This window comes from Pantherophis guttatus, chromosome 3 (genome assembly GCF_059756535.1).
Source record: "Pantherophis guttatus breed Tessera chromosome 3, ASM5975653v1, whole genome shotgun sequence".
In the NCBI taxonomy this organism is placed as follows: domain Eukaryota; kingdom Metazoa; phylum Chordata; class Lepidosauria; order Squamata; family Colubridae; genus Pantherophis; species Pantherophis guttatus.
In genome coordinates this window covers 33,502,850-33,530,608 of record NC_142065.1, presented here as the reverse complement: position 1 = coordinate 33,530,608, position 27,759 = coordinate 33,502,850, and the positions used below count along the sequence as shown (strand labels likewise).

The 27,759-nt window shown below is 36.0% G+C and overlaps 1 long non-coding RNA gene across 1 annotated transcript in view; it reads left to right on the top strand.

The window, feature by feature from the left end:
- The first annotated feature begins 1,148 nt into the window (after window positions 1–1,148).
- The window catches only part of LOC117664372 (uncharacterized), a 28,807-nt gene continuing 2,196 nt past the window's right edge, over window positions 1,149–27,759 (top strand). The window contains exons 1-2 of the long non-coding RNA XR_004591013.2: window positions 1,149–1,213; window positions 25,801–25,853. This is a non-coding gene — a long non-coding RNA (uncharacterized LOC117664372). The remainder of the gene's footprint in view (window positions 1,214–25,800; window positions 25,854–27,759) is intronic.

Genomic DNA, 27,759 nt, shown 5'->3' with positions numbered 1-27,759 from the left:
TAAACAAACGGGATCTCTATTTGGGTGCGTTACTGAGTTGACATGACCTAGAATTTGTATGATCTTTGACAGCTGATAAGAGATTTAGTGTGCTATTTTATACTAATCTGAGAAATATACATAGATCATATCAGACTGTCAAGATCCAGGCCATTAGCAGCCTAATCGGCTTAATCAAATCTCTTATTTAATAGAGACCTCATTGGAATAAAACTGCCCAAAGTATTTAATATAGTAAGGGTTTATTTTTTTCAAAATTAAATATTAAAAAATGACAATACTCATTGGTCATGTATTGATAAAAACAAGCAAACAATATATTCAACTATACTTTACCTTTTAAAAGGACTTCAAAATCTGAAGATTGCTTCATTGTAGTAATTCATCAAGCTTTATTTTGGTTTCCACCTAGGTTTCACTTTCTGTATTAAATTTCATTCTATTTCTTTCATGCTGAGAGTGATAAATTCATTCCATGTATTTAGATCAGGAAATGACAATCTTTTCAGAAGCCAGTTACAAAAGAAACAAAATTAAAAATTAAATTGGTAAAATCACATCTTACTTGTAAGATCTCACATGAGAATATTAAACTCTGTTTCATTTTGATGACCTTATGAGATTTGGGTTATTCTTTTTCAAATGAATTTAATTTGGGGGCTCCACAGCTACCAACTAGGGATATGGGGGTGTTTTGGCTTGCATATTTGCCACATTTCCAACCTATAATGCTTAATTGGATATTTAAATGTCCTTTAAAAAGCTTCTTGTGGAAACTGAAGGTTGCTCAGAGCCATACAGAGAACTTTACAGTAATGGAATTGGAGAAACTAAATGTGCCCTCTTGGGTGAATATAAATTGTCTCTACTACTGAATGCAATACAGTATCATCTTATGAAAGCTTCCTGACTCTTTAGAATAGCAATCCTGAAAAAATGAATGTTTCAGGTGATATGGAATGCTTGGAGTAACAGAAAAGCATCAAGACTGTAACACAGATGGAGATTAAGCCATCTTTGCCTCTTAATGTCAAAACTGTCATCTCTCTCTCTCCTTCTCTCTTCCAGAGTGCCTTAATCAGATTTATGTGGCAAAACATATTCATGGGCTGTTCAGCTTTGTTTAGTCAGTCTTGTCATTCCTGAGCAGTTGCCTGGAGATGGAGCAAAGAAGGGAAGAGATGTCTTGACAGCTTCCCTGCGTATATTCATGGTAAGATTTCAGTCATCATCATCATTATTACTGAAAGAAATGCCTTACCAAGGGTGCAAAGCAGGACAATGTGATGTCACGCTTAGCACACAATCACCATCAAGACAGTATATATAGAAAGCAGAATATTTCAATCTGAGATCAGTAAAATGCTAAGAGCTAAAGACAAGAATCAACATCAGCATTTAAAATCCACAACAACCATAATAATTCTGACTTTTAAGAAGTAATTAGGCAGCAATTTCTGTGCTGTTTGAATTGATGCTTGGGGAAAAAAAGCTTGATTAATCTCTCGAATGAAACAAGATTGTTCATTCTTTCTCTAACCCAGAGGGCATCTCTACACTCCTTTACATGTGGCCTGTGCATATCAGAAGTGGTATTCAGCAGGTTCTGACCAGTTCTGGTAGAACCAGTAGCAGAAATTTTGAGTAGTTCAGAGAACCGGTAAATACCACCTCTGACTGGCCCCGCCCCCATCTATTCTCTGCCTCCCGAGTCCCAGCTGATCAGGAGGGAATGGAGATTTTGCAGTAACCTTCCCCTGACATGCCCACCAAGCCACGCCAAGCCACTCCAAGCCAAGCCACCCCACGCCCACCAAGCCACGTCCACAGAACCAGTAGTTAAAAATTTTGAATCCCACCACTGGTGCATATGTGAAAGAAACTATGAAGAGGAGTAAAGTGTTTACCATGGCATGAATACATTTTGTGTGTTCATCCATTCATCCAGGCAGTTTATCCATTTTTCAGACTACTTCCTAGAAAGAAATACTAGAGAAAGGAGCCTATAGTTCTCAGATATTATTCAGCTACACCTCAAACATCATTCACAATTGGATGGAAGTGTAGCAAATTACACTTCAAGACCTAAAAGGCTACACTTTCACTTGCTATTATACAAATCAAGAGTGGGCAGCGATTTGATAGAGCATATTTTGGGGGTATCCAGTACAGTTTGAAGATCTTCTGAAAGCTGCTTTGATTTAAAGTCCAAGTGAAGCCTCCACTTGAAGCTGCTTCACAGAGCATGGTGTCCCTTCATTCTCAGAACAGTGGTCATGTTGCTATGCTTTGTTTGGCATCCTAACCCCTCCTTGCTGCTTCTTCAATACTTGCAAAAGCTGAACGCTAGATGCTAAGAGGAGATCTGAAGATAACCTGGATGAGGCTGAAGCACTTACCTAGCAAATATGCAAAAGCCTTTTCCTGCTTTTGCAAGGGATAGATATGAGGAGACAATGGAAAGGTTGGAGGCAATTAATATACTCCACTGAGGCAAATCATTTTGCCTTTTTGCCTTCCTCACACATGAAATTGTTTGTCAAAGTAGACCTCAGCTTCTTCCCACAGGCCTTATGTTCAGGGGCCCCTGTGTATGAGTGTATGATGGTGTATGATATAGAGCAGGCAAGACAGATATTTTTTGAGTCCTTTTAATTTAACTTTGAGGAAAATCTTTATCTAATGGTTAAGCTTATATAATCATTTCTCAGTGCTTCCACATCAAAATGGAAGAAGACTACACTAACTCATTTTTAGCAATTGTGTTCAAGTAGTTACTCCAGAGACCCACACATCAAATACATTACTCAGAACTCAGGCTGCTTACCCTTGACTTAAAAGTACAGGTAGTCCTTGACTTATGACCACAATTGAGCCCCAAATTTCTATTACTAAGCAAGACAGTTTAAGTTAATTTCACCCCATTTTATAACATTTCTTGCCACTCATGTTAAGTGAATCACTGCAGTTGTTAAATTGTCAATACAATTGTTAAGTGTATAATAACACTCAATTAATACAATGGCTTTGCCATTGACTTTGCTTGTCAGAAGGTCACAAAAGGTGATCATATGACCCCAGGACATCATCCCAGGTCATAAATGTGAATTAACTGCCAAGCATCTGAATTTTGATCATGTGACCATGGGAATGCTACAACGGTTGTGTGAAAAGTATGAAAAATAGTCATAAGTCACTTCAGTGCCATTATAACTTCAAACAGTTAGTAAATAAACTGTTGTAAGTCGAGGATTATCTGTATTAACTGCAGGAAGATAAAGCCTGGGACCATTTGACCTTTGTATCTCCTATTTCTCACTTTACATGTAAATCACTCAAAACATAAGCATGTTTAGCCACAAAGATGGCCTAATTATGTCCAAGTAATTTTTTGAGCCTGTATATTCTATTCAGATAATTTATAGTGGCAATAAACATTTGTTGCTCTGGAAAAAAACAATAACCAACCTCCAAGGCTGCTTCTGCTTCATTTTATTAAATATGCCATATTGAGAAATGTCAACTTTCAATTCCTCCTTCCTGAGTTATTCAATGTATTTAATTTTCAGGGGCAATAATCTCTATGTTGGGAAAGACTGATAATTTTAAGTGCCTTTCTGTTGATTAATTAAATCCTATGGCAAAGATTATATATATTTTTACTTCCTATTCTTGAGCTGTGGTTCCTGTTTGTTTGTAAATATGTAGCATTTGCAAGACTTGGGATCTTATATCTCTATAGCTTTAAAAGGCATGTGATAATAATTTCTAATTTTTAACTTCCAGGAAATAAATACATTGAAAAGGATCACTTGGAAGGCCATTTCAAACTACACTGATATGATTGGTTTTGCTTATTACATGGTTTATTGTTGAATGCATCTCCTCCGGTGACCTGATGTTCACTGAAGGTAGCATAAAAATGACAAAAGGACTGCTTTTATGCATAGCCAGTAGAGATGAAAGGATTGTTGTCCAACAGAGCTGCTTCACAATAATGACAAGTGCAAAATGTGAAGCAAAGTATATAATGCATGCATCCATAGATATAAGAAAGGCTCAGCAACACTCTAAATTTGATTACCTGCACTGACCTGTATTTAGATATATTGACAAAGATGAGCTGGGACAGTCAGTAGTCAGTTCCTATTCGATTATAATAGTTTGAATGAGATGGACCAAATGAGCTGGAATTATTCATTAAACCAGCAAAATCTGCTTGTCACTTGCTTTTATGCTTGATTAATGCTGACAAGTGATGACTTAAAGCTATCTGGTTCTCAGGCATTTTAGAACGTGCTATAAAGCATGAACAGATGTTGGAGTTAAGTCCCCCAAATTTGACAAATCAGTGTGACTGTACTGAAGACAGTAAATGGACAGCTTGGTAAGGAAAGCTTCTATTGATTTGGTTTTGTTTTTAGATCTGAAGACCTACAGGGTCAAAGAAGGTTTTGCTGGAAGTCAAATTGGATTTTGGTAACATAGATGTGAATAACACAGTTTTCAACCATTTTGTCTTTCTAGTTTTAAAATGGTCCCTTTTGCTTGATCTTGTGAATTATACGGCAGAGGTAATGCTCCAGAAATATTGTAGTATTATTATAAAACAGCTATTATGAGTTCCATGCAATTGGCAAAATGACTGTCATCAGAGGCGTGGCCAATCTCTCTCTCTCTCTCTCCCTCTCTCCCTCCCTCCCTCCCTCCCTCTCTCTCACGCACACGCACACACACACTCACTCACACTCATACACACACACACACAAAGTGCACACATGAGCAAACATGCACAGACAATTGGAAGGAACATTGGAGAGATTGTTTCAGGACATCCCTCCTACCCCAGGATGTTTTGTTATAGCAATCTAATATAGTGGAAACTAGGCTCTGGAATGGGAAAATCCAGGTTTTATTGTCCCCTTGCAACCACAAAGCTCACTGGAGTATTCAAGTCAATCATTCTCTTACTTCAAAGTATGCTGCTTTGAGGATGAAATTAGAAGAGACACCCCCCCCACCCCCGTCCCCGTCTATATGCTTAGATAGAACAAGTAGGATAAATCTGCAAAGACTCCACAGTAAACAAATAAAGAAATAAATAAGTGTACTAGAGTCATTCATCATTCTTCTTTTCTAATAAGGCCCATGGGGCTTCCGTTGAGCCTGAATGCATGCTTGCAATGCAAAATGATGCTATAGACTTACACTTTGCTTTGTACTATGCCTCTCTCCATTATAGTTTACCATGATTAAAAAAAAAGTTAATTAAATGTCAGGTAGGGAAGTGAGCATGGAGGGTATCAAGAGAGACATCTTCAGACACATTATAGAGTTAAGTTGTTTTTTGAGGTATGTTATCCAACAGTTCAGGCCCAGCTTAATAGCATTAAGATTGATTTACTGTGTTGCATTAGGACCATTGTGCATTCTCTAGCAATCCTTACTTTATTTGCTAACTTCATGAATGAGTCTGATGCAAGAAAGAAATACACAGAGAAGGATTACTGAGAATTTTGTGTCTTCCTGGCAAGTGTCCAAACTCATTAAGGCATTCTGCCTGCTTCACACTTTAGAAACCACAGCAATAAAATGAATCCAGTCCACAATTAAAAACAAGTGGCAGCCAAAACATGAAGCTCCAGCTTTTTAGTTGCCTTTGAGTCTACAGAGCAAATATGTATAATGTCAACTAAATAGTTTTCAGTAATTGCTTCTAAGCCAAATAGATTAATTGTTGTTGACAGGAGTAAAAGATGCTTTAAAAAAAAAAATCTCAGGTGTAAAACATTTCTTCTCTGAACTCATTACATACCTGGCAAGACCAATGATAGTGATTTATATCTTGGAACATGTTCCTCCTACATGGAAACTTTCTTTTTCCAATAATAAGGAATTTCTAGTCATTATTTGTTTGAAGACAATGTTGCTCTCTCCTTGAAATGTTCAATGCACAACTGAGATGCCATTTCTAATTCTCAGTTGGAAAAGCTATCTAACATACCTGCTAGGGAAAAAGTACTAAAGGGTGACTGAGTTATTTTCATTTTTACTTAAATGTTGGTTTTACCAAATAGAAATGCATGTTCTGTTTGACCTCATATGTCTGGTGCAAGAAGCCTCCATAATTATTAATCTGATTTTTTGTTAACATTTTTTTCCAAATATACAATATCCTCTTCCTAGGTTATACATAGGTATTTTTCAACAGTAAAAATGTTCATGCACACTTTTTTCTAATATATGTGTTTTTGAGATGTAAACTAGCTCTTAATATGCTGGAAAATGTATGCCTTAGTGAATTTTAATGTACATTTAGGGTTGTTTAAGGCCTGAAATGCTGACATGGAGAAGAAGAGGAGGAGGAGGAGGAGGAGGAGAGGTGGTGGTGGTGGATGAAGAGAATACTGTTAGATACAGATTTACTATGTGAGAGGACGAATATTATGTTGTGGGATTGGCAAGCATAAAGTTTTTAGGCCATAGGAGGTGAAGGTAAATTGTAGTAGGCAACATATGAGGAAAGTATAATAGAGTATTAGCCTGCTTATACGTTGAATTATGAATGTAGGCAATATGAAAGTTAAAATGAAAGGAAAAAAAGTATCTACCTGAAATGGTATCGTGTGAACTTGCGAGAAATATGTAGATGTACAAATTCTTGTAGTCTATTCAAATGTTGATAGGAATCAAAGCTCCTTTGGAGAGGGTGCTAATATTGAAATGTGTCTCTGATCACTAGCATCTTGTTAAAAACATCGTAGTTCTTTTCAGCTGGCAGGAGTTGTCATGAAAAAACAAGAAAGAGCAATAAGCTATTTCCCAAATGTTTAACTATCCGTAAGACAGCAGTTCCTAATGCAAAATTAAATGTATTCATTTGAATAGCAAAGGAGTGCGAGGGATCTGGTGGGTGGGTGGGGGCGGGGGAGGGTCTGTGAAACAAATGTCTGTCTGAATAAGGAAAAGCCTGTTGAGCATCAGAATCATACTTCAAAAGAACTCCTTTCTTGGTAAATTGGATGACAGCCTTTGTGCAAGGAAGAAAGCTTGCAAATCCCAAAATTCAAAATATTGAATGTCCTTGAGACATAGAGGTGGGGGAGGGAGTAGAGAATGACAAACCTGGGATGCAACAGAATGGATTCTACTTTAGTAAGATCCTTCTTGAAAACCTTGGGAAAAATGTAGTAGCCTAAATAATCCAAAAGAAATAAATCAAATGTACCTTTCTTATAGCTTATATTGATAAAGTTGCAAAACAGTCTGAACCTGTTCCATGTGAGTAATTGGATCCTCGGAATAATATAAGAGGAATAACTCCTCTGCTCACAACAGAATACCTTATGCCACCAGGCTTGAAATTTTGGGATTAGACAATTTAGAACTACTCTGCCTTCGGTCTGACCTAAGCGTAATAAACAAAATTAAATGGACAGCTTGGTACCTGTCAGAACCTGTCTGACCTGTCAATGACTACTTCAGCTTCAATTGCAATAATACACAAGCACACAATAGATACAAACTCAAGGTAAACCGCTCCAAACTCTATTGCAGAAAATCTGACTTTAGCAACAGAGTGGTCAATGCCTGGAATGCACAACCTGACTCTATGGTTTCTTCCCCAAACCCCCAAAACTTTAACCTTAGACTGTCTACTGTTGACCTCACCCCATTCCTAAGAGGTCTGTAAGGGGCGTGCATAAGTGCACCAACGTGCCTACTGTCCCTGTCCCCATTTATTTATATCCTTAACCTGTATTCATAATCATGTTTATTCTTATATCTGTTATCTTATACATATTTGACAAATAAATAAATAAACATAAATAAGTTAGCAAGTCATCCATATAAACAATCAGATTTTTACCATTAGTGATATGATTCATCATATATATCATGAAGATAATCCAAAAGGCATTCCTGTTATTCATATTTTATGCAAATGTTAAAATCAGTCAGATGTTTTTTTTCTTTTTCATATGGATCAAATTATAGTTTTTCTGAAATCTGAATCTAAGTGTGTGAAGAGTATATTTCCCTTTTGTTTATATGTTTAACACCCTCAGAGAAATCTACTAACAGAGTTTAATTGTGGGCAATCCTGAGTGAAATAATCGTACTATGTATACAAGAATATAGAAATAAAAAAAATCCTTCAGTGGCCTTGTCCAAGGCTCGTAAGACTTTACAATTTTACTGTTTGAATGGATGCTTTGAGCTTTTCCAGGTATTGTCATTTCTATCTAGAAATTAAGTAAACCTTCACAAATTGGAGGTGTTCAATATAAAGTTTGTTATTTTCAGAATCCTGCTTCACATTAGCAACATCATTAACTTTTACCAAAATGAAAAGTGTTATTAATGTGTTTTTGGGAAAAAATGCCTTAAAATCCTTTCTATACAAAATTATAGTTCAGCCATTCATACATTGTATACATGCATACATTCAACCAACTTTAACCTTCATGTCTGATTTTCTTTTATCACTTATCTAAAGAAAAGAACCAGTCTAGATCTTGGGACAATTAATGCAAATATGACAACACAAGCTGCATCACTGAAAAAGAATATAAACTGAAAAATAATAGACACGGTAAGGAGGGCCCTGTCCCCAAAAAACAGTCTCAAGTTTGAAGTAGGGATTCAGTAATCTCAAAAGGCTTGATATTTGTTTCAAAACACTCATTCTGCCGAGTGTCTTGTCTTTCTATATATTGCAATTTACTTTTGTAATACTCCCAACCTTGAAAGATTATACAATTTCTTGTTTCTGCCTGGCCTTAACTGTTCAACTGCCAGATTGAATGTTTTTGAGTCTATAATTCTCTTCCCAAATTTCAGTAAAAAACAAACAAACTTCCATGTGCATGAATACACATATGCAAGACACACACATTGCTTGGACTGAACTAGGAGGATTTATTGGATTGGGCTGTATCTCAAACTGAATCATACTGCTTCAACCAATTTTGTAAGTCCATGTAGGACTCTTACAGACTCATCTGAACTAAACTGTAACTGTGATCCTATGGCAATTCAGAAAACATGTGCTTAGAAGACTTTATACCAGGGGTGAAATCCAGCAGGTTCTGACAGGTTCTGGAGAACCGGTAGTGGAAATTTTGAGTAGTTCAGAGAACCGATAAATACCACCTCTGGCTGGCCCCAGAGTGGAGTGGGAATGGAGATTTTGCAATAACCTTTCCCCATGAGTGGGGAGGGAATGGGGATTTTGCAGTATCCTTCCCCTGCCACGCCCACCAAGCCACACCCACCAAGCCACACCATGTCCACCAAGCCACGCCTACAGAACTGGTAGTAAAAGAATTTGAATTTCAGCACTGCTTCACACATCCCTATCCTGGAGGAGGAAGAAAAGTAGAATAGAATTATTGGACAGAAAGATTCTAATCAAAATAATTGAATAGTGAATAGACCTCTATATTTGCCTTTTTGAAATCTGGAAGAATGTAACTCCATGTCTTAACATTTTGTTCCCAGAGACCCACAATATACTGTACATACTTTACAAGGCCCCCTATAAGTTAAGGAGAGAGAGAAGATGATACAGTTTTATGAATGGAAGTTCTAGCTTCCAATCGAAAAAAATCATTTTTTCAGGTGTCTTCAATTACTATGTTTGTTAGACCATCACATAGCAATGCGTCATAGCTCCCACAGCAGCAAAAATTATTCTATGGCATTATCATAGGTTTCTAAAAGAATGTACCACTTGTGCTTACTTGCTAAATGCTGGAAATCTAGAAACTTTTGCTTCTACCACTCTATTTGCTAAAAATTTTGCATCCGTCACTCTTGATCTATTTTAGCTGCAGTTATAGGTAGAAGAACACAATACATAAATTTAAATTGTTTTTCTTTCATTGTAACTCCTTAGTCTTTTCTTTTGCCATCTGAAAATTCAGGGCTTTTCGTTTTTTTTATCATGAATACAAGATATCGTATTTTTCAGAGAATAAGACACACTCCCCCCCCCAAAAGAGGGTGAAAATTTGGATGCGTCTTATACACCGAATGTAGCCCCGCTCACCCACCGGCCCCCACCCTTTTAGAGCTTTTGGAGGCTACAAATGCAGCCTCCCAAACGGAGAGCCTCTCAAGCAGATTTTTTTTTCTTATTTTTCTCCCCCCAAAATAAGGTGTGTTATACTCTGGAGTATATTATACTCTGAAAAATGCAGGTACATACAATTTGTCAAATAAATAAGTAAGCATCATATAGAAGAAAGGGAAACAAATCACCCCTAATACTTTATTTGTCACTTTATAATAGTTGCTTAAGCATCTGCCCATTTATATGGTCTCTCTCTCTCTCTCTCCCTCTCTCTCTCACTCACACACACACAAACAATTTACAGAAATTTTTAACAGGAAGTATTTTTATTGCATAACTCGCCCAAAGCAGATGAGAGTCATCATTTTTATACTCAGAAAACTTAACATTTCCTAAAATAATTAATAGAATTTGCCAAGAGATGATGAAGATTTTAGTATCTTTCAAACATGAAATTTGTTCCAATATATTCACTCATGAGGGATTATTAATGGACAATAGCTATAGCCATTTGTTGCTTTCTCAGAACATGACAACTATACAGTTTTAGATTCTGACTTCATAATAAATATGACAGAACAAAGGAAGCATGTTCTCAATCTTGAAATCAGGAAGAGACCCTAAGTCAAGATCGAAGTCATCTCTATTAGAATCCCAATAGCAAGAAATCCTGTAATGTGGGTCACTGCCAATCATATATCCAGTGGTGGGTTGCTCCCAGTTCACCCTGGTTCAGGCAAACCGGTAGTGGCGGTGGTGGGAGGCTCTGCCCACCTGCCCAGATGTCATCAAAAATTATCTGTGCATGCGCAATAACTTCTGTGCATGCACAGAAGTGCCGCGCGCTCACAAAGCGAGCGTGCACACCTGTGCGCAACCCATAGCAAACTGATAGCACTGGGTTTTGAAACCCACTACTGCATATATCCAAATGTCTAATGAACTTCTCATCCTGTCAGACTGATAAGTAGAGCTTGCCAAACTGTACTAGAGAGGCTGGCAGCAAAATTTCATTGAAAATCAGAAAGACTGCTGTAAACAGGAGGCCATAACACCGGAATGCAGTGATTTAAATGCACCACCACCTGTATTTTCCATAATATATGTACATGGTCAATAATAACTAAATGATCCACTCAAGAGGAAACAGCAAATGTAGAAGCAAATCTTATGGAACATTGACACTTTCACTAGAGAAACAGAATGGTAAAGAATATTTTGTTGTTGTTGTTGTTATATTCTAGTGTAACTCTTTAGATGTTAAAGGAGCAGCTTGTGGATGATAATATTCAAGTTTTCTCTGCCCATGGAAACTTCCAACATAACTAAAGATCCTGGTTTTCCAATGTTTTCCACAATATTTATGCAGAGACACCATAGAAATTGTAGGTTTCCATTATGGGATGGAGTTCTTGAGCTTCTTTGGCTGGTGAGCACATCTAGAAACTGAAGAACATATTGTGGACACAAATTACAAAATAAGAAAGTTAAGCGAGAGAGCCTGGAGGTAGCCAAGAGAAATATCCATACAATTACAATTTACAATACAAATTACAATTATCTGGCATTGTGTACCACTGCATGTGTTTGTTTATTACTGCATATCCATTTCATGTAATTAAATCAATCATAGCTTTAAAGAATAAGCTTGTATAATACCTTTATATAATGAGATTTTATAATTTCAGACCTGCATTGGAATGGAATTGTTTTTCCTCACTTATCTTGAAAGTCTGTGTTTCTCTTTGAAGATTATAAACTCTGGAAGATAATTCTTCACCCATCTGTTGAAACAGACACAATTTCAATTCCCCCTCATAGAACAGGGGTGTCAAACTTGCTGCCTACAGGCCAGATATGTCACCCGCTGGCCACCCCCACCCCCAGTTTAGCGAAGGGGGAAAAAGTTGCGATATGTCACATGATGACATGTCGTCGTGAGTTTGACATCCCTGTCATAGAAGGATGTGGAAAAGTGCCAGCTAAGACCAGAGAGCTTTACCCAAATTGCAAATAATACTGAGCAAGAAATTACCCTCTCATGTTTGCTTCCTCCTTGATCTCAAGAACTGCTTTAATAATGCCCAGTTTCCTTCCTTGCCTGTTTTACTTCCTCCTCTGTGTTTCCAAGGTCTGTTAGGCATTTCATCACACATAGAAAGAAATACGTACTGACAACTGCTTGAAAGACTATTGAAAGCCACTTCTTAGTATCTTTTTTTCCTTTTTCTATATTTAACTTTTTCTTCTTTTCTTTCACTTTTTGCTTTCTCTTGGATTTCTTTATTTTTCTTCTCTTCTTTACTTTATACTAGTTTTTTTTATCTTCTTTTAAAAAAAGTTTTAGTAAAAATTATATCTTACAATTCATCAAAACAGTATTTTTTCTTTTTCTAATACTCAGAATACTTTTACAAATGTAAGTTTCCTGAATCTAAATAAACCTCTAATAAGACATATTGTTTCCCTATTTTGCTGCAGTTCACAAAATCTCAACCTCCGAGATTCCCAGCTTTCCCCAAAGCAAAGTATTTCATAGAAATGTCAATAGTTGAAGGAATACATCAAGACAGACTAAAAAGAAAAAAGAAAGAAAGAGGGGGATTTTAAAGGATAGCATAAAATCAGTTCCATGAAGCTACACTACATATAAATAAATAGTGAGATGAAAATGTTTAAAAACATTATCCTCTATGTTTAAAAGCTAGGGCATCCTTACTTTTTAAATATATTAAAGTGAGTACTCAACATTATCTGGTCACATCTAACATACCCATTTTGGCAAGTTGTGTTTATACTTAATTATCTATTGCTGCTTTCAAGGTCGTTTCTAGTCACATTATTTAGCAGGAGCAATTCTTGTCCCTTTTTATCTTTTCCCCTGATGAATCTTAATTGTTCATCCTAATCAAGAGCTTGAAAAATACTCAACATTAGCTGCTTCCCTTTTCCCCTCTGGTTTCAGTGGTTGGAAGATAAAATTGACAAGAGAAAAAATATATATCAGTAAGAGATTAAAAAAAAAAGACAGATTCCTGGAAATCAAAATTATTGATTTATGCTTTATAGTCAATTTTGGTAGAAAATTCGGAGAAGAGTAATTAGAAGAAGACAATTTAATGAGGTTTAGGATAAAGCATGTATTGATTATGTAACAGGTGATCCTTTGTGGGAATAGTTGATATCCAAGTTAGGACTGGAGCAACATGGCAATGAGACGAAGTGATGGGAAATGCATAGTTGAAAGATCAAAGATTGATGAGACACTGAATAATTAGGAGAACAGATAGAAAAGACGAAGGAAATTTTGCAGCAGGATTAGAGGCTACAGATTGCAAAAAACTGGAAAAGGAGATTAGATGATCTCAATAAATGAGGTGGGTTTATAATATGACTACAGCTTGAACATGATTTGTTATAGCACTTCATGCAGATTTTGGATAGTTTGAAACACTGTTAGGATCAATTGCTGCTCTTTTTTTTGGCTCAAGTTAATGGTGGTGCTGTGGTTATAATGTAGTATTGCAGGCTAACTCTGCCCACTGCCAGGAGTTTAATCCTGACTGGCTCAAGGTTGATTCAGCCTTCCATTCTTCCAAGTTTGGTTAAATGGGAACCCAGATTGTTCAGGACAATATGCTGACTCTGTGAAACACTTAGAGAGGGCTGTAAAGCACTATGAAGTGTTATATAAAGTCTAAGTGCTATTGCTATTGTTATAAAACTTTCCAGTGGTCCAAGAAGCTTCTAAAGGGACTACTAAAATTATCACATAATACAAAGCTCAGAAATGTTGAGCATCCCTACAACGAATGCACGGAAACCAGTTGTGCCTTGGGTCAATTTCATACCAGTGGGATAACTTCAAAACCCCAGAAATTTCTCCCTACAGTATATTCCCACACCATCACAACACCATCTTTGCCAGATTAACATAATTTCTAGTGGACTTTTGGGGGAGGTATAGTGAACTGAAAATGGTTCTGTGAAAGTAGAACCAATGACCATGGGAAAAAACAAGGAACTGTTGTCTAGACTTGGAATGTCTTTGGTTCCTTGGAATGTCTTTGGATAAGAAGGGGATGGGAGACCACCCACATGTGCTCCAGATGGCTGCTCTTCACAAGAAGACCACAGGATAAATTGCTTTTCATGGGTTTGAGCATCAAGAGACAATGGGATTAGCCATTTTGTTAGATGGTAGAGATTTTTAAAGGACATTAGGACAGCAAATAATAAAGCTAATTTTCTAATCATTTTTGGAAATTGCTCATTAACTATTTCTGGGCCAAAAGAAAGAGTAGCAATTGAACCATCTGTTATTGTATTTAACACATAGAAAGTCCCCAAACAGCTTCTAGTCTATTATAAAGCTATCTAGTCCATTATCTCTAATCAAAGGAGTTAATTTGACCATCTCTGCTAATTGAGTCAGTTTTAAAATCCATTCTTCGATGGTCAGCATCTCTTTTCCTTTCCAGTGCTTGGCATGTAAAATTCTCCCTGTGATCACCATGTGAAGGGATAGAACCCCAAATTGATTTTTGATTGGTTTGTCCATAATATCTTTTTTTTAAAAAAGCTGCAGTCTTCATTAATATTTATATCTAAAGTATGCCTAAAGATGTTGTGCTGGATCTACAAAAGAAACTAGCTGAGTTTTTCAAATTTAAAAGAGAAATATAAATGACAAACTAAAAGTCATCTAACGGCCAAGATGGGCATTGTATTAAACAAACAAATAATGATCTGAATAATTTCTTCCTATTGGGTTTACAAAAGAAGCTTGTTAAAGCTTTGAGGAACTCTTTGCAAATGGAACAAAAAAGAAATCAAGAGAAATCAAATCCTATTGGAATGAACTAAAGATTAAGACTGTTAAAAATAAAATAAAAAATACATGAAGTTGATTTATTTGATCAAGGTTAAAGCAAAATATGTTGTTACTTCTGACAACCCTTTATGGACTTTTTGCTGATACCAAACCAGAATAGATGGTGTATGGGTATGTTTATAAATAAAGAGGTGGGATATCAAATGAAGAGATAAATGTTTGTAACCTTATAGAGGCTAAAAAGTCACTAATTTTGTTTATATTTGTCGTGACGAAAGTTGGCAGTCTCTTCTTTATATATTTCTTTTCTCTTTCTTTAGTATAGTCTTCCACTATTTTTTCTTTTTCCTTTCCCACCCCCCGTGCCATCGGAATTAATGAAGCTCCTTGGATGAGAAGAAAAATGTTTTTCTTCTTCTTCCTCAAGGAAAAAAATAGTCCAGATGCCTTCTGAAGAAGAAGAAGAAAAAAAAAAAGCCCACCTTTGAAACAACTATGACGTGGATGACTCCATGGACACCTTTTTTCTTGTATTTTTATTCTAGAATAAAGAACTTTAGACTTCTATGCTTTTCTTTAAGTTTAGTTTGTGTTAGATTTCACTATTATAATTAAAATCCTTAACAAAAATATATTTAAAAATTAACAGTATTTCTATAGAAGTTCTAAACCTACTTTTTCTTCTGCTTCCCTGCTTTTCCAATTGCCACTTTTGCACAATTTCCACACTTATTTACAGAAAAGCAGGTAAAATTGGAACATTTTAATCTCAGCTTCAGATTTACTGTCCATCAGTTTCAAACTTACTTTACAGACTATGTCCAGTTAACAGCATTTTAAAAGAGGTATCAGCTCCCAGGTCAACAACTTCAAAACTTTGCCCACAATTTAATTTTTAAAAAATAACTTCACAATGAATTTAGAAAAGGGAAAGTTTTTCCTGTCAGACAGCCATGATGTGAATTGCAAATGTTCTTCTCTGTTTCTTTCCATTCCAGGTTTACAACTGTAGATGGAAGCTTCAGAAATATGAATCCAAATAACAGCTAAAAGTTAAAAGTTCCCCAATGGTGGAGGGAAAAAAAAAAGCAAACTGCATTTACAATGCATATTTATTTAAAAATATTGGTGTTTCAAGTCAGTTTCAATCACTGGAGTTATATTCTGTTCTTTATCTGCTTGGAATTTTATCTCTAATGAAAAAGGAGAGAATAATAATGAAGGAAAAGAGGACAAAAGAGGTTGCTGTCAGTGCTCATCTGTTTTTCATTCAGAAAAAGTATGGTGCAGAGTTTTATCATAGTGATAAAGAAAGTTACAATAATGTATTATCCAGTCTACAGGCTTGAACAGAAATTTCTGTGAGGTACAATTCCATTTAGGTGATTTAGCAAAGGCAATCTTGGGATGTTTTATTGATGAGCACTGGGATATTTTTAAGGATTTGTGTTCTTCTGTGTACTAGTTTCTTTTTCTTTTTCTTTTACTTTACTTACAGATATGAAATCTTTGTGTAGGTTTAAGGTTATCATGGGATTTGCACTTCATTTGAGTCTGCTTCAAGTAGGCAGTGTTTTATCCACAATTCACTTTCTTTAGCCTTTCAAAAAAAAAAAAATCTAATCCATTTTTTTTTTTTTTGCTTTTGAATATTGTAAGTAATAGAACGAGATATCAGTTAGAAGCTGTACGGAATTCCAGAGTTCATACCAGAACAAACGTGGGATCTTAATTTTCAGACAAGTTGGAATAATTGTCTGGAATTCCTTCTTTCCTTCTCAGTTTTATCTCAGTTGCTTATTAATTTAATACAGCTGCAATAAGCAAGATTTAATGACTTGCTGTTGGAAGCGTTACCAAGAAAATATTTGCAATTTTTGAAAATGAATGGTGTGTTGACTCTTGTGTTAACAGACTATGACAGTGGGAAATGCTTTTGTATCATCCCTTTACGACAATATCCCTTCCTTTTAAAATCATGGCCATTATGAAGAATGGGTTGTACTGACACTGATAGATACATTTTCTGATTACATAGGCTGACCAAATTCTGTATGACACTATTTCTATAAAATTGTAGTTAAATAACTCCCAGTAGGAGACATAAATCAAGAAATCTGATAAATCAAGCTTTAACTAAATAGTGTTGGATTCTGACAATTTTAAGATTTATGGTATAATAGTCTCATTGTGGCTTCTGTGTATCTGTGTGTATGATTTCGTTCTTTGCATATGAGGAATGACTGCAGTAAATAAATCAGTGTTAGCATATCTGGGCAGCAGCAATCTAAAGGCCATTCGTTGGGAGCAATTCTTTATCTCTTTACTAAATATGGTGACTTTCTCAAGAATTGCTGCCTACTTCTAATAATGCTGAACTAAAATGTGAACTCTTCACTGGGTGCCAATTTGAGCTGCTATCTCTCTCTAAGAACAGAAAAAGCTGCTTTTTATAACACTGATTTGTTTAGTATGATAATGGACAACACATAGCAGCAGGGTGAGGAGTTAAAAAAAAAACCCAAAACAAAATTAAAGATGACAGCCATGATTGCAATTGAAGCCACACGCCTAGTGTACCTATGTGTGAAGTTAACACACATGCAAGAGTGTCAGGCTTTAACTGTGCAGTCATGATTGCCATTTCGATATTTTGTTTTTATCCTGTGGATGCTATTGATTCACAGGCTACCAGACTGCACCTCTCGGTCTTTTTATTGTCCTATCAAAAGTGAATCCGATAATATTGTGTGAACTACAGTTGCATACTGTATGTACATGTTATTTGTACTTATATAAAGAAGTCCAGTGGAATCTATATTAGGTTCAAGACTGGATTATCTATCGGAAACAATGGACTTTTTGTAATGTAATAGCAGGTCTAATGAAGAGAATATTAGATACTCTCTTTTGCCAAACTAAATTTTATGTTTATTGTTTATTTAATTGGCTACTAGAACAATCTAGAATAATTGCATCATAAACAGCCAGTCATGGAGAAACACATGACACATATTATTGGTGGTTCCAAGCATAATTGCAAATAAATAGAATTATACTACAATTAGTCACAAAGTCAGTAATCCTACATTTGTCTTAGCCACTTAGATAATGTTAAATTTAATCTAAATGGTGGCTTTTACAATAATAACAGCAGATAAGGAAGATAGATTACAAATATCTGCAGCTGCAACTGCAAATGAATTAGGGAGGAAAAATATGCCATTCATTATTAACTGCATTTATGTCCTAACATCCCTGTAAATGACCTTTCTCCCCTCAGTTTTATTTTCACAACAATTCTGTGTGATAAAATAGGTCAGCATTCCTATCCAGGGCCTCCAAATGTAGTTAGAACCTCAATGCACAGAATTCCAGATCAGTTGGTCCTGATGAGGAAGATGATGACTAAAATTTATTTAACCTCCCAATTGCTATTGACTTTAGTCATGCAAAGAATCCATAAAAACAGATAAAACATAAAATGACACAGACAGTTCAGACAGAAATGATTTAAAAGTGATACAAATCCAACCAAACACGGCTGCCAAAAATGCAACAACATATTAACTACAGACTTGGACTGAAAGCTACATTTTAAGAGGTTTTTGGGGTCCCTGCTCTTAACTCTGGAGTGTGGGGGCTATCACAGAGAAGGCACACTTCCTTGGATGACAATACAGGATGACAATATTTAATAGAAGAAACCTGAAGACACCCACTCTAGTGGAATATACGAAACAGGCAGAAACAATTAGAATACAGATAGTCCTTGACTTATGACTGTAATTGTGCCTGCAATTTTGGTTATAAGTCATGACAGTTGTAAAGATGGCCACCAGATGGCCATGCCCGATTTTATTACTCTTTTTTTGTATCAAACATTAAGCAAAATGTAGTTCCTGTGGAATGTTTCTTGGTGGAAACAAGAAGTATTCAGCAGTTTTTGGCAAAACACTTGTAAATCACAGCCATATGACTGCAGGATGCTGCAAATGGCCATAAATATGGACGGGTTGCTGAGCACCCAAATGTAGTCACATGACCAGGGGAGGGTAGATGTCAGAACTTTGAATCTGGTTGTAAGTCTCTTTTTCAAGGTTTATTGTAACTTTGAATGTTTGCTAAGCAACTGGTTGTAAGTCAAAGACTACCTGTAAGTGGTCCCTCAGATATCCAGGTCTATGTCAGACAGGGCTTTATAGATAATAACCAACATTCTGAATTGCACTTGGAAGCTGATTGGCAACTGACATAGCTTGCTTGTGCCGCTGCATTTTGAATCTGCTATAGTTTCTGGGTGGTCTTCAGGGTCGACTCTAGATCACATTGCAGTAATCCAGTCATGAAGTGATCAGCCTGTAAGCAACTGTCTGAAGAAACTCACAATCAAGAAAAGAGCACCAACAGTAATTATAAATCTGGAAACTATAGTCCACATAAATCCAGGAAGTTCCAGGTTTGGAAAGCTGCTATAAATTACTGCTCTACCACTGTTTCATGCTAACAGAGTGAAAGAAAAAATCCTGAGGAAAAAAATAAACCCAAATAAAGAAATCACTCTTTAGCACTAGATAGTGCTAAAACCTTGAAAAGTTGGATTCCATTGGAATAAAAAGAAAATGCTATAGAAAGAGCATTGAATATTTATGACTATAGCCACTATCTGAAATAATGCTGTCTGTAGCATTTGGGTATTTATCCATTCTTCTGGGTGGAAAAGTTTTATTTTTTTATTTTTATTTTTCTACTTCAAAAGAAAAGAAAATCATGATGAAATTTCTTGGAGTGAGACTTCTTGAGCTTATCTTATTTTTTAATGAGGTGATCATGAGATGGGATACTAGTGTCAGATTTAAAAACATAATTGTCCCTCCCCCCTTATATTAGTTCTCATTGTGTTTGATATAAGATAACTTATTTTCATTTTTTCTTTCAAAGAACACGAGTTCAGTTAAATTCTCATGGACAGAGCATGAGGTAGCCAAGAGATATGTATGAATATCTTCTTTATCCCTAGATTATACAATAATTTAGGCCCACTATATCTGACCTGCAAAAGCCTGAATGATTTGATTATAGCAAACAGATATGAAAATTATTTGATTCCATTTAATGGCCATTTGTATTTTTCCAATTCAGATTTCAAACCTTATAATAATAATAATCTCACAGGTTTGCTTCCTTCTTGACTTTCTTTGGTCTAATTCAATCCTGACAGAAGACATTTTAAGAAAACACCACATGAGTCGTTCCTAGTACTTGATCAACCATCAGCACTAAAAGTGAGCTCTGCTAACTGAGAAATTTGTAGAATGAATTTTTATTTTCCCTGAAGAAATTCTAGGCCATCCATTTTTATGCCCTCTCAAGTGAAAGAGGATTTAGAAAGGCTAAGGGTGCCTGACCAGGGGTGAAATCCAGCAGTTCTGGAGAACTGGTAGTGGAAATTTTGAGTAGTTTGGAAAACCGGCAAATACCACCTCTGGCTGGTCCCAGAGTGGGATGGGAATGGAGATTTGCAATATCCTTCCTCCAGGAGTGGGGAAGGAATGGGGATTTTGCAGTATCCTTCCCCTGGAGTGGGGTGGGAATGGAGATTTTGCAGTATCCTCCCCCTGCCATGCCCACCAAGCCACACCACACCCACCAAGCCACGCCCACAGAACCAGTAGTAAAAATAATTGGATTTCACCACTGTGCCTGACCCAACAGTAACATCTTAATAGTATTGAGTAAATATATTGAATGCTGGTAAAAGTAAATTTGAGTATTTCATTTATAATGAATCCTGGGATACAAGGACCTTAAGTAGAATGATTTTTAGCTATTTACCTTTCCTTTACCAGAAAACCAAAAATGAAAATGACCTTTCTTCCATTTCAGAAATTAAATTGTTTGCCTCCATCTTGGTCTGATTAATTTCTCTGGGCTGTAAATTTAAAATTTAGAGAAAAACAGAATTTGATGAGATCACTCCCTAAAAAAGAACTGTAAATGGCTCTGATATACTGTACTTATGTATGATGTTCCTCTTCTGTGAACTACAGCAGTCTTAGTTGCCATTGTTGTGTCAGTTAACTCCCAAAGGAAAATATCATGAAGGAATTCTCCCTCTGCTGCATTTTTTGATTGAGAAATAGAGTCTGTCATAAAGGTTGTGGAACAATATATTCATGTTTAGCTGCTTCATAAAGTACAGTCTAGTAAGAAATATAATTTCATAATTTTCATACATCTATTTAATCTTTCCCTGCTAAATGATACAGTTTCAGCATGTATACTATTATGTTCCAGTTCCTATTTTTGGATTTGTTGATGACAGGTGGCCACATGATAAGCTATTAGAACTTTTAAATGAAAAGTGCAAGACATTTGATGGTTTTATTTGAAAACTGAGGAATGACCTATCATTATTGGTCAATGACTGAAATAAAGTTCGGTCTGACCGATCATCTCTTTCCAATGATTAATATGAGTTTTTGCCTAGAAGGCTTCACCCCATTCAATACTTCTACCCCTCTCCACCTTTTAGTGAGATAGGGATTTCTTTATTTTATAGAATTCATAAATCTGTTTCAAGGGAGGAAGCTGTATTTCTGGGCCAGCAGCTGGATGAGTAGTTTAAACTGAATGAATAAAACTAGCAATTTTCTAATCCTCAACCTGAAGTAGAGATTTATGGCTACGTTTGACCATCAGTCAGATGTGTCATGTGTAATTCAACACTCCAAGAAGACACGTGGCCCTTTGATAAAGTGCAGGGAGTGTTTGGAGGACTTGTGATAAAGCAAAGAAATACTAGAATAAGATTCATATTTTCATACATAAGATTCTGAAAATGAATATAAAAATTAAACATTAACCTCTTTTAGGTTTAATGGATAAAGAACTTGAACAACATATGTTTATGTTGACAGCAGAAAGAAGGCTTTATACACAAAAATGGAAAGATATGTTAAATTCCATAATGGAGGAATGGCTGGAAAAAATGATGGAACCAAATTAATTTCTCTAATAATCAAAAAAGAATACACCCAATGATGTTTCTATTTGGAAACTGTTTTTTAAATTTTGTACCTGAGATGTAAAAGTTAAAAAAAAAGTATTATTGATTGAATAATAATATTTTATATAAAAATAAAATGTTATTATTTTATTCTACTCTGCTAAAAAGAGCCAGGGTTGATGTTTTTCTCTATTTTCTCCCCTTTACACAATACTTCTCTCTCTCCACTTTTCCCTTCCTCATTTTGCCACTATTTTCATTTGTATTTTATATTTTGATATGTTTAATAAAATTATTAGACATACGAAATACAGAGAGGCTTACAAACATCCCATACTTGTATTTTTAGGTGAAAAATACAACAAAACCCAACAATCGCAATAATTTGTCCATGAAACTGCCATCTTATTGCCATCTGTGATTCTTACTGTTTAATTTTATTCTGGAAAGAATCAAATTTTTATAATGTGCAGCTGTAGAGGGCAGATGCATTCAAACGAATATCTTATGAATATGGGAATGTTTGCAGCACTAAGCACTCTGATCAATTGCTGAGCAGAAGCAAAATTTGTGGCTGAAGTAATGCTTATTTTACAAAAACCTTGAATTTTACCATCCTGATGCCAAGAGGAGGCTCAAGAAATTTCAATAGCAGATCTGATCTCAGAGTATATTTCATATGTAAATCCACTCCAAGATTTCTAAGTTACATTTATTTAAGCAGGCTACTGTACAGTAGTAGGCAAAATTGTGGAAACCTTTTGGGAGAAGTGTAGTTTTGAGGTTTTATGGCTAATAACACCACTTTTTTTTTTTGGGAGTATCAAGATAATCATATTCCACTACTGGACTGGACTGGGAATAGCCCAGACCTTAACCCAATTGAAAATCTATGGAGCCAACTAAAGAAACTTGTTAGTCAGAAGCGACGCAGCAATAAAGCCCAGTTAATAGAAACAGTCATTCAATCTTGGTTTCACATTATAACAGCTCCAGAACTAAAAGACTTGGTTCACTCCATGGGAAGATGTTGTAAGGCCGTAATTCATGCTAAAGGTTATCCAACTAAGTATTAACTGACATGATAATTGTTGTATATCTCATTTTTTCTATGGTGATAATTTTTGTATATCTCATTTTTTCTATGTGTTTCACTTTTCTTCTTTATACTGTAACTCCTATTCTAATAGCAAATCCTTCATAAAAGTTATTGCATTACATTATTGATTAAATTATCTTCCCATTGATATATAATTTTATGGTATTACTAAAAAAAAAAAAAAAGAGAGAGAGCTAGTTTTAGAAAATACACTTTTCCCAAAAGGTTTCCACAATTTTGGCCACTACTGTACAATGATCCTACCCAGGAGCCTATGAGATGCTATCGGTTTCCTGTGGTCATTTGGAAAGTTTACCAACAATCTGGCAGATAGTACAGTGGGTGACAAATTAATTGCTTAGACAGGATGAAAACGATAATCGGTATTACCTCTTGGTTCACTGAGGAGCTCTTTAACACGAAGCATCTGAACTCAGGACCAGCTACTGTGTTAAAACAGAAGCCATACAAGAGGTGCACTTTTCTTTTAAATTCAGAGCAGTTAGGTAGACTTTGCTAACTTGCACATAACCTTCTTTCTTTCCTGCCTTCAAACATGGAAGCTCCATTTGATAAATTACCTGACAGCCTCATTAACTGCAAAACTCCATCAGTTCTTTCCAAGTAATCAAAATGTTACTTAGACCCAAAGAGCAAATGGATAGCTAAAGAGGAAGCCAAGCACAACCATATTAATCCTGTGGTATGGATCGACATTTGTCACCTATATTGAAGTTTGTTATACTGAATGGAACCCTGGAGACCACTCAATTACCTTATCTCTTAGCAATTAGGAACCTTCTCAGTTCAGTTTGTTAGTACAAGGAGAGAGGAAAAGAGAGAGAGAAGCAGGTTATTAGATTAACAGTGGCCTTTTGTTTACAGACCTTTAAGGAAGTAGTTGCGTTGTTTTTGTTTAAATATTACTTTATTTAAGAAAACAGGCACAAATGGCTCATTTTCATTTAACACAAATGTTTGAAAGAATTCTCTAGAAAATTCTCTAGTTTATTATTACACAGGTTTAGGTTCACCATTAAAAAAACAAACAACCTGTTGGTGAATTTGGAACAGGAGGTTTTCCTATTTGTATACTGTATATGGCTTTTCTTTCCTTTTCCATTGTTTAGCTAAATAATCCCCACCATTTTATTTCTTTTTTCTAATAGGAATGGATATTCTTATCTGGTTTTTCAAAAACAGGTCTCCTAAATTCACTTATATCTTATTCAATTTATTTTTTTTTCTATTTAATTTTCCTCAGTAGATTGTTGGATCTTGAAAGAAGTGAATTAGCTAGTTGGAAGTGGATGTGACTTTTCCTGTAGGTGAGCATATATGTATATGAATGTACATACATGCATACATACATATTACATAGACACATAGGAACCTATATCTAGCCATGATTACTCCCCAGATGACAAAAGTTGGATTGTGATATCACTATATAAATGTCATTCTTTCAAACTTGCTCTGAGATATCACTAGTAAGTACATACGGGGTGGAATTTGCATGGTTACACTGTCCCCCTTGTCCCCCTATATATGTCTCTGTCTATAATGTTAATAAAAACTAAACTGTGTAAATGAATAGACTTTAGATAGATAGATAGAAATTAAAGCTTAGATCAGAGGATTTACAATGCTTAGCAATAGCACTTAGACTTATATACTGCTTCATAGTGCTTTACAGCACTCTCTAAATGGTTTACACATATTGCCCCCAACAATCTGGGTCCTCATTTTACCAACCTCAGAAGGACAGAAGAGCTGAGCCAACCTTGAGCCAGTGAGAATCGAACTCCTGGCAACGAGCAGTGAGTTAGCCTGCAATACTGCATACAACGGCTCAGAAACATGTAGTTACATCTAAAATATAATGTATTTTATATAATATAAAATATAATATAAAATATAATATATTGTGAAGAAGGCTCAGAAGAGGCTGTACTTCATGAGAATGCTCAGGAAGATAAATCTATCTTCTGTCCTACTATCGCAGCACCATTGAGAGTGTTCTGACATACAGCATTCTTGCATGGTATGGGAGCAGCTCTATAGCGGACAAAAAAGCTCTACAGAGAATCATTAAAACTGCCCAGAATATCATCGGATTCCAGCTACCAGCCCCGGATGACATCTTTGAATCTCGCTGTTTGAGAAAGTTGCATAATATTCTCAAAGACTCTTCCCATCCTGCTTACAATCTTTTTGAACTGTTGCCTTCTGGCAGAAGATACAGAACAATTAAAACTCAGACCACACATTTTCTGAATAGTTTTTATCCCAGAGCTATAATTGCACTCAACAATGAACTAAAGGGCCACCAACAGTGAGCTGTTGGACAGTATTACTTGGTCTGTTGTGTGGATGTTTGGGTGGTTTAGGGGTGGAGAATTGTGGTCGGTGGGAATGTGTTTGGGATTGTTATGTGTGTTGGACCTGGTCTTTGGGTGTTAAATGAATTTCATTGTATGGGTATACTGTGTATACATGTATAATGACAATAAAGTTATTTATTTATTTATTTATTTATTTATTTATTTATTTATTTATTTATTTATTTTATTGTTGGTGATGGGTGGGGGTGTGTTTGGTGATTGTTATATGTGTTGGACCTGGTCTTTGGATATTAAGTGAATTTCGTTGTATGGGTATACTGTGTATACATGTACAATGACAATAAAGTTATTACTATAAATACTGAATAATCCCAATCCAGCAAGAACAGGGATGAATAATCTTTTTTTTTTTTTTTTTTTTTTGCTGCCACACAGATAATCAGCATGTTCAGCTAGTTCACTGAGAAGAGTTTACTGCTTTCCACAAGGTAAAAGAAATTGGTGCAGTTTATGTGAAACCAAATTAGAGCAAAAATGGCTAGATTTATACCGATGAACTTTCTGGAGATGGGAAAAAAAAACCTAGAATTTGATTTAATCTGATTATTTATGAATGAGAGCCAGCATGGTGTACAGTAGGGATGTCAAACTCGATTTCATTGAGGGCCGCATCAGCGTTGTGTTTGATCTCGGGGGCCTGGGTGGGCATGGCCAGGATGGGCGTGGCCATCTTGATGTCACTCGTGTCACGGGTGTCTGTGGTGGCCTGAGTGCTCTGCCGAGCTCCATTTTTGGGCATGATGGCCTCCTGCAGCCCTCTGCCAGTGAAAATGGAGTTTTGGTGGGCCACGCATGCCCCCCATGCCCCATTTTTGGCTGCAATGACCTGCTTCAGCCTTCTGCCAGAGAAAATGGAGCTCCATTTTTTCACAGCAGAGGGCTGCAGGAGGCTATTGTGGCTGAAAATAGGGTCTGGGAGGCCCCACGTGACCCTCCCAAGCTCCGTTTTTGCTGGCAAAGGCACCGTAGGCCAGTCGTTTGATTTTTCCAGGCCAGGACCACAAGCCAGATCTCAGCACCTGCGAGCTGGATCTGGCCCCAAGGCCTTGAGTTTGACACCCAATCTATCTTCTTAATAAATAAATACTGTACACTGAACAGTATTTATTTATTAAGAAGATAGATTGAACATTCTGGGGTTCCAGTCTTTCCTTAAGGATAGGAAATAACAAAATATCATGGAGGAAGGCACCGGCAATCCTCTTCTGAAAATGTTGCTAAGAAAGCTACAGTGTGTGGACTTGGCCATGAAGTTTGGAAGCCCATCCCATCTCCAGTCAAAATGCATGGAAATATATTAATGATGTTAATGCAAAACAATTTTATTGAATTATAGTTTTTACAAATTTTGAGATGAAATCAGAATAAAAGCAAACATTAACGTAGAATCTGTGGTAATCTTACATTACTTTAATCAAAAGAAGAAAGGAAGGGTGCTGAAATCTGTCCTTGAATTTCACAAAAATTGATTCTCTCCACAAGGCTCTCTTGTTTCCCTCCATCTTCTCAGGGAGCTTTCACATTTCTTGTGTTAATTTTTAAAAATTTACTTTGTTCTTAGAAGGTATTTAAGTGGTCCACGTTCTCCTTTTCTTACACATCTTTCCAACATTCCTCAGCTTTTCTGGTTGTCAAAGTTTTCAGATATGGAAAAGACCCAGACAAATAGTTATATGATGATATCCTCTTTTGCATATTAATTCAATCTGGAAAAGCTGGGAGTCTGAAGATTACCAGACATATGATTTCATATTGAAAATAAGGAAACACACACACAGACACACACACACACACACAGACAGACACACACACACACACACAGAGCCTAATTATGATAAACAGATGAACCAAGCATAAAATCTTTGCATTTTTCTGTTTTTGATTCATTTAAAAGCATTTTTCCTGACAAATTGTGTGAGAATAACCAAGAACAAAAGCAGAATAAATTTCAGCGACATTCTGTGAAACTGGAAACAAACAATTCAAGACGTGAGGTATAAAACCTCCATTTCAGAATTTGCAATGAATTTGAGTATGTGTGGGAATCTACTAGATCAATCAAAACTCTCCCAGGCATTGACATAGTATCTTTTGCTAGTATGTTATTTACAGGTAGGGACTGCAAAAGCAATTGTGTGCTTCTGGCATTCCGTGCTTTCTATACTTAATGAATGAATCCTGGTTCCATGGGTTTCAAGTGACAATATACATAAAAATCCAACCTTGATATAAAAATACTATTGAACTTTTAGAAAGAAAAGCAGTCTTGATAAGGATGTTGTGGCTGGTTGAAAGAAGTAAATTGTCTCATTATTGATATGGCCATATTTCTTG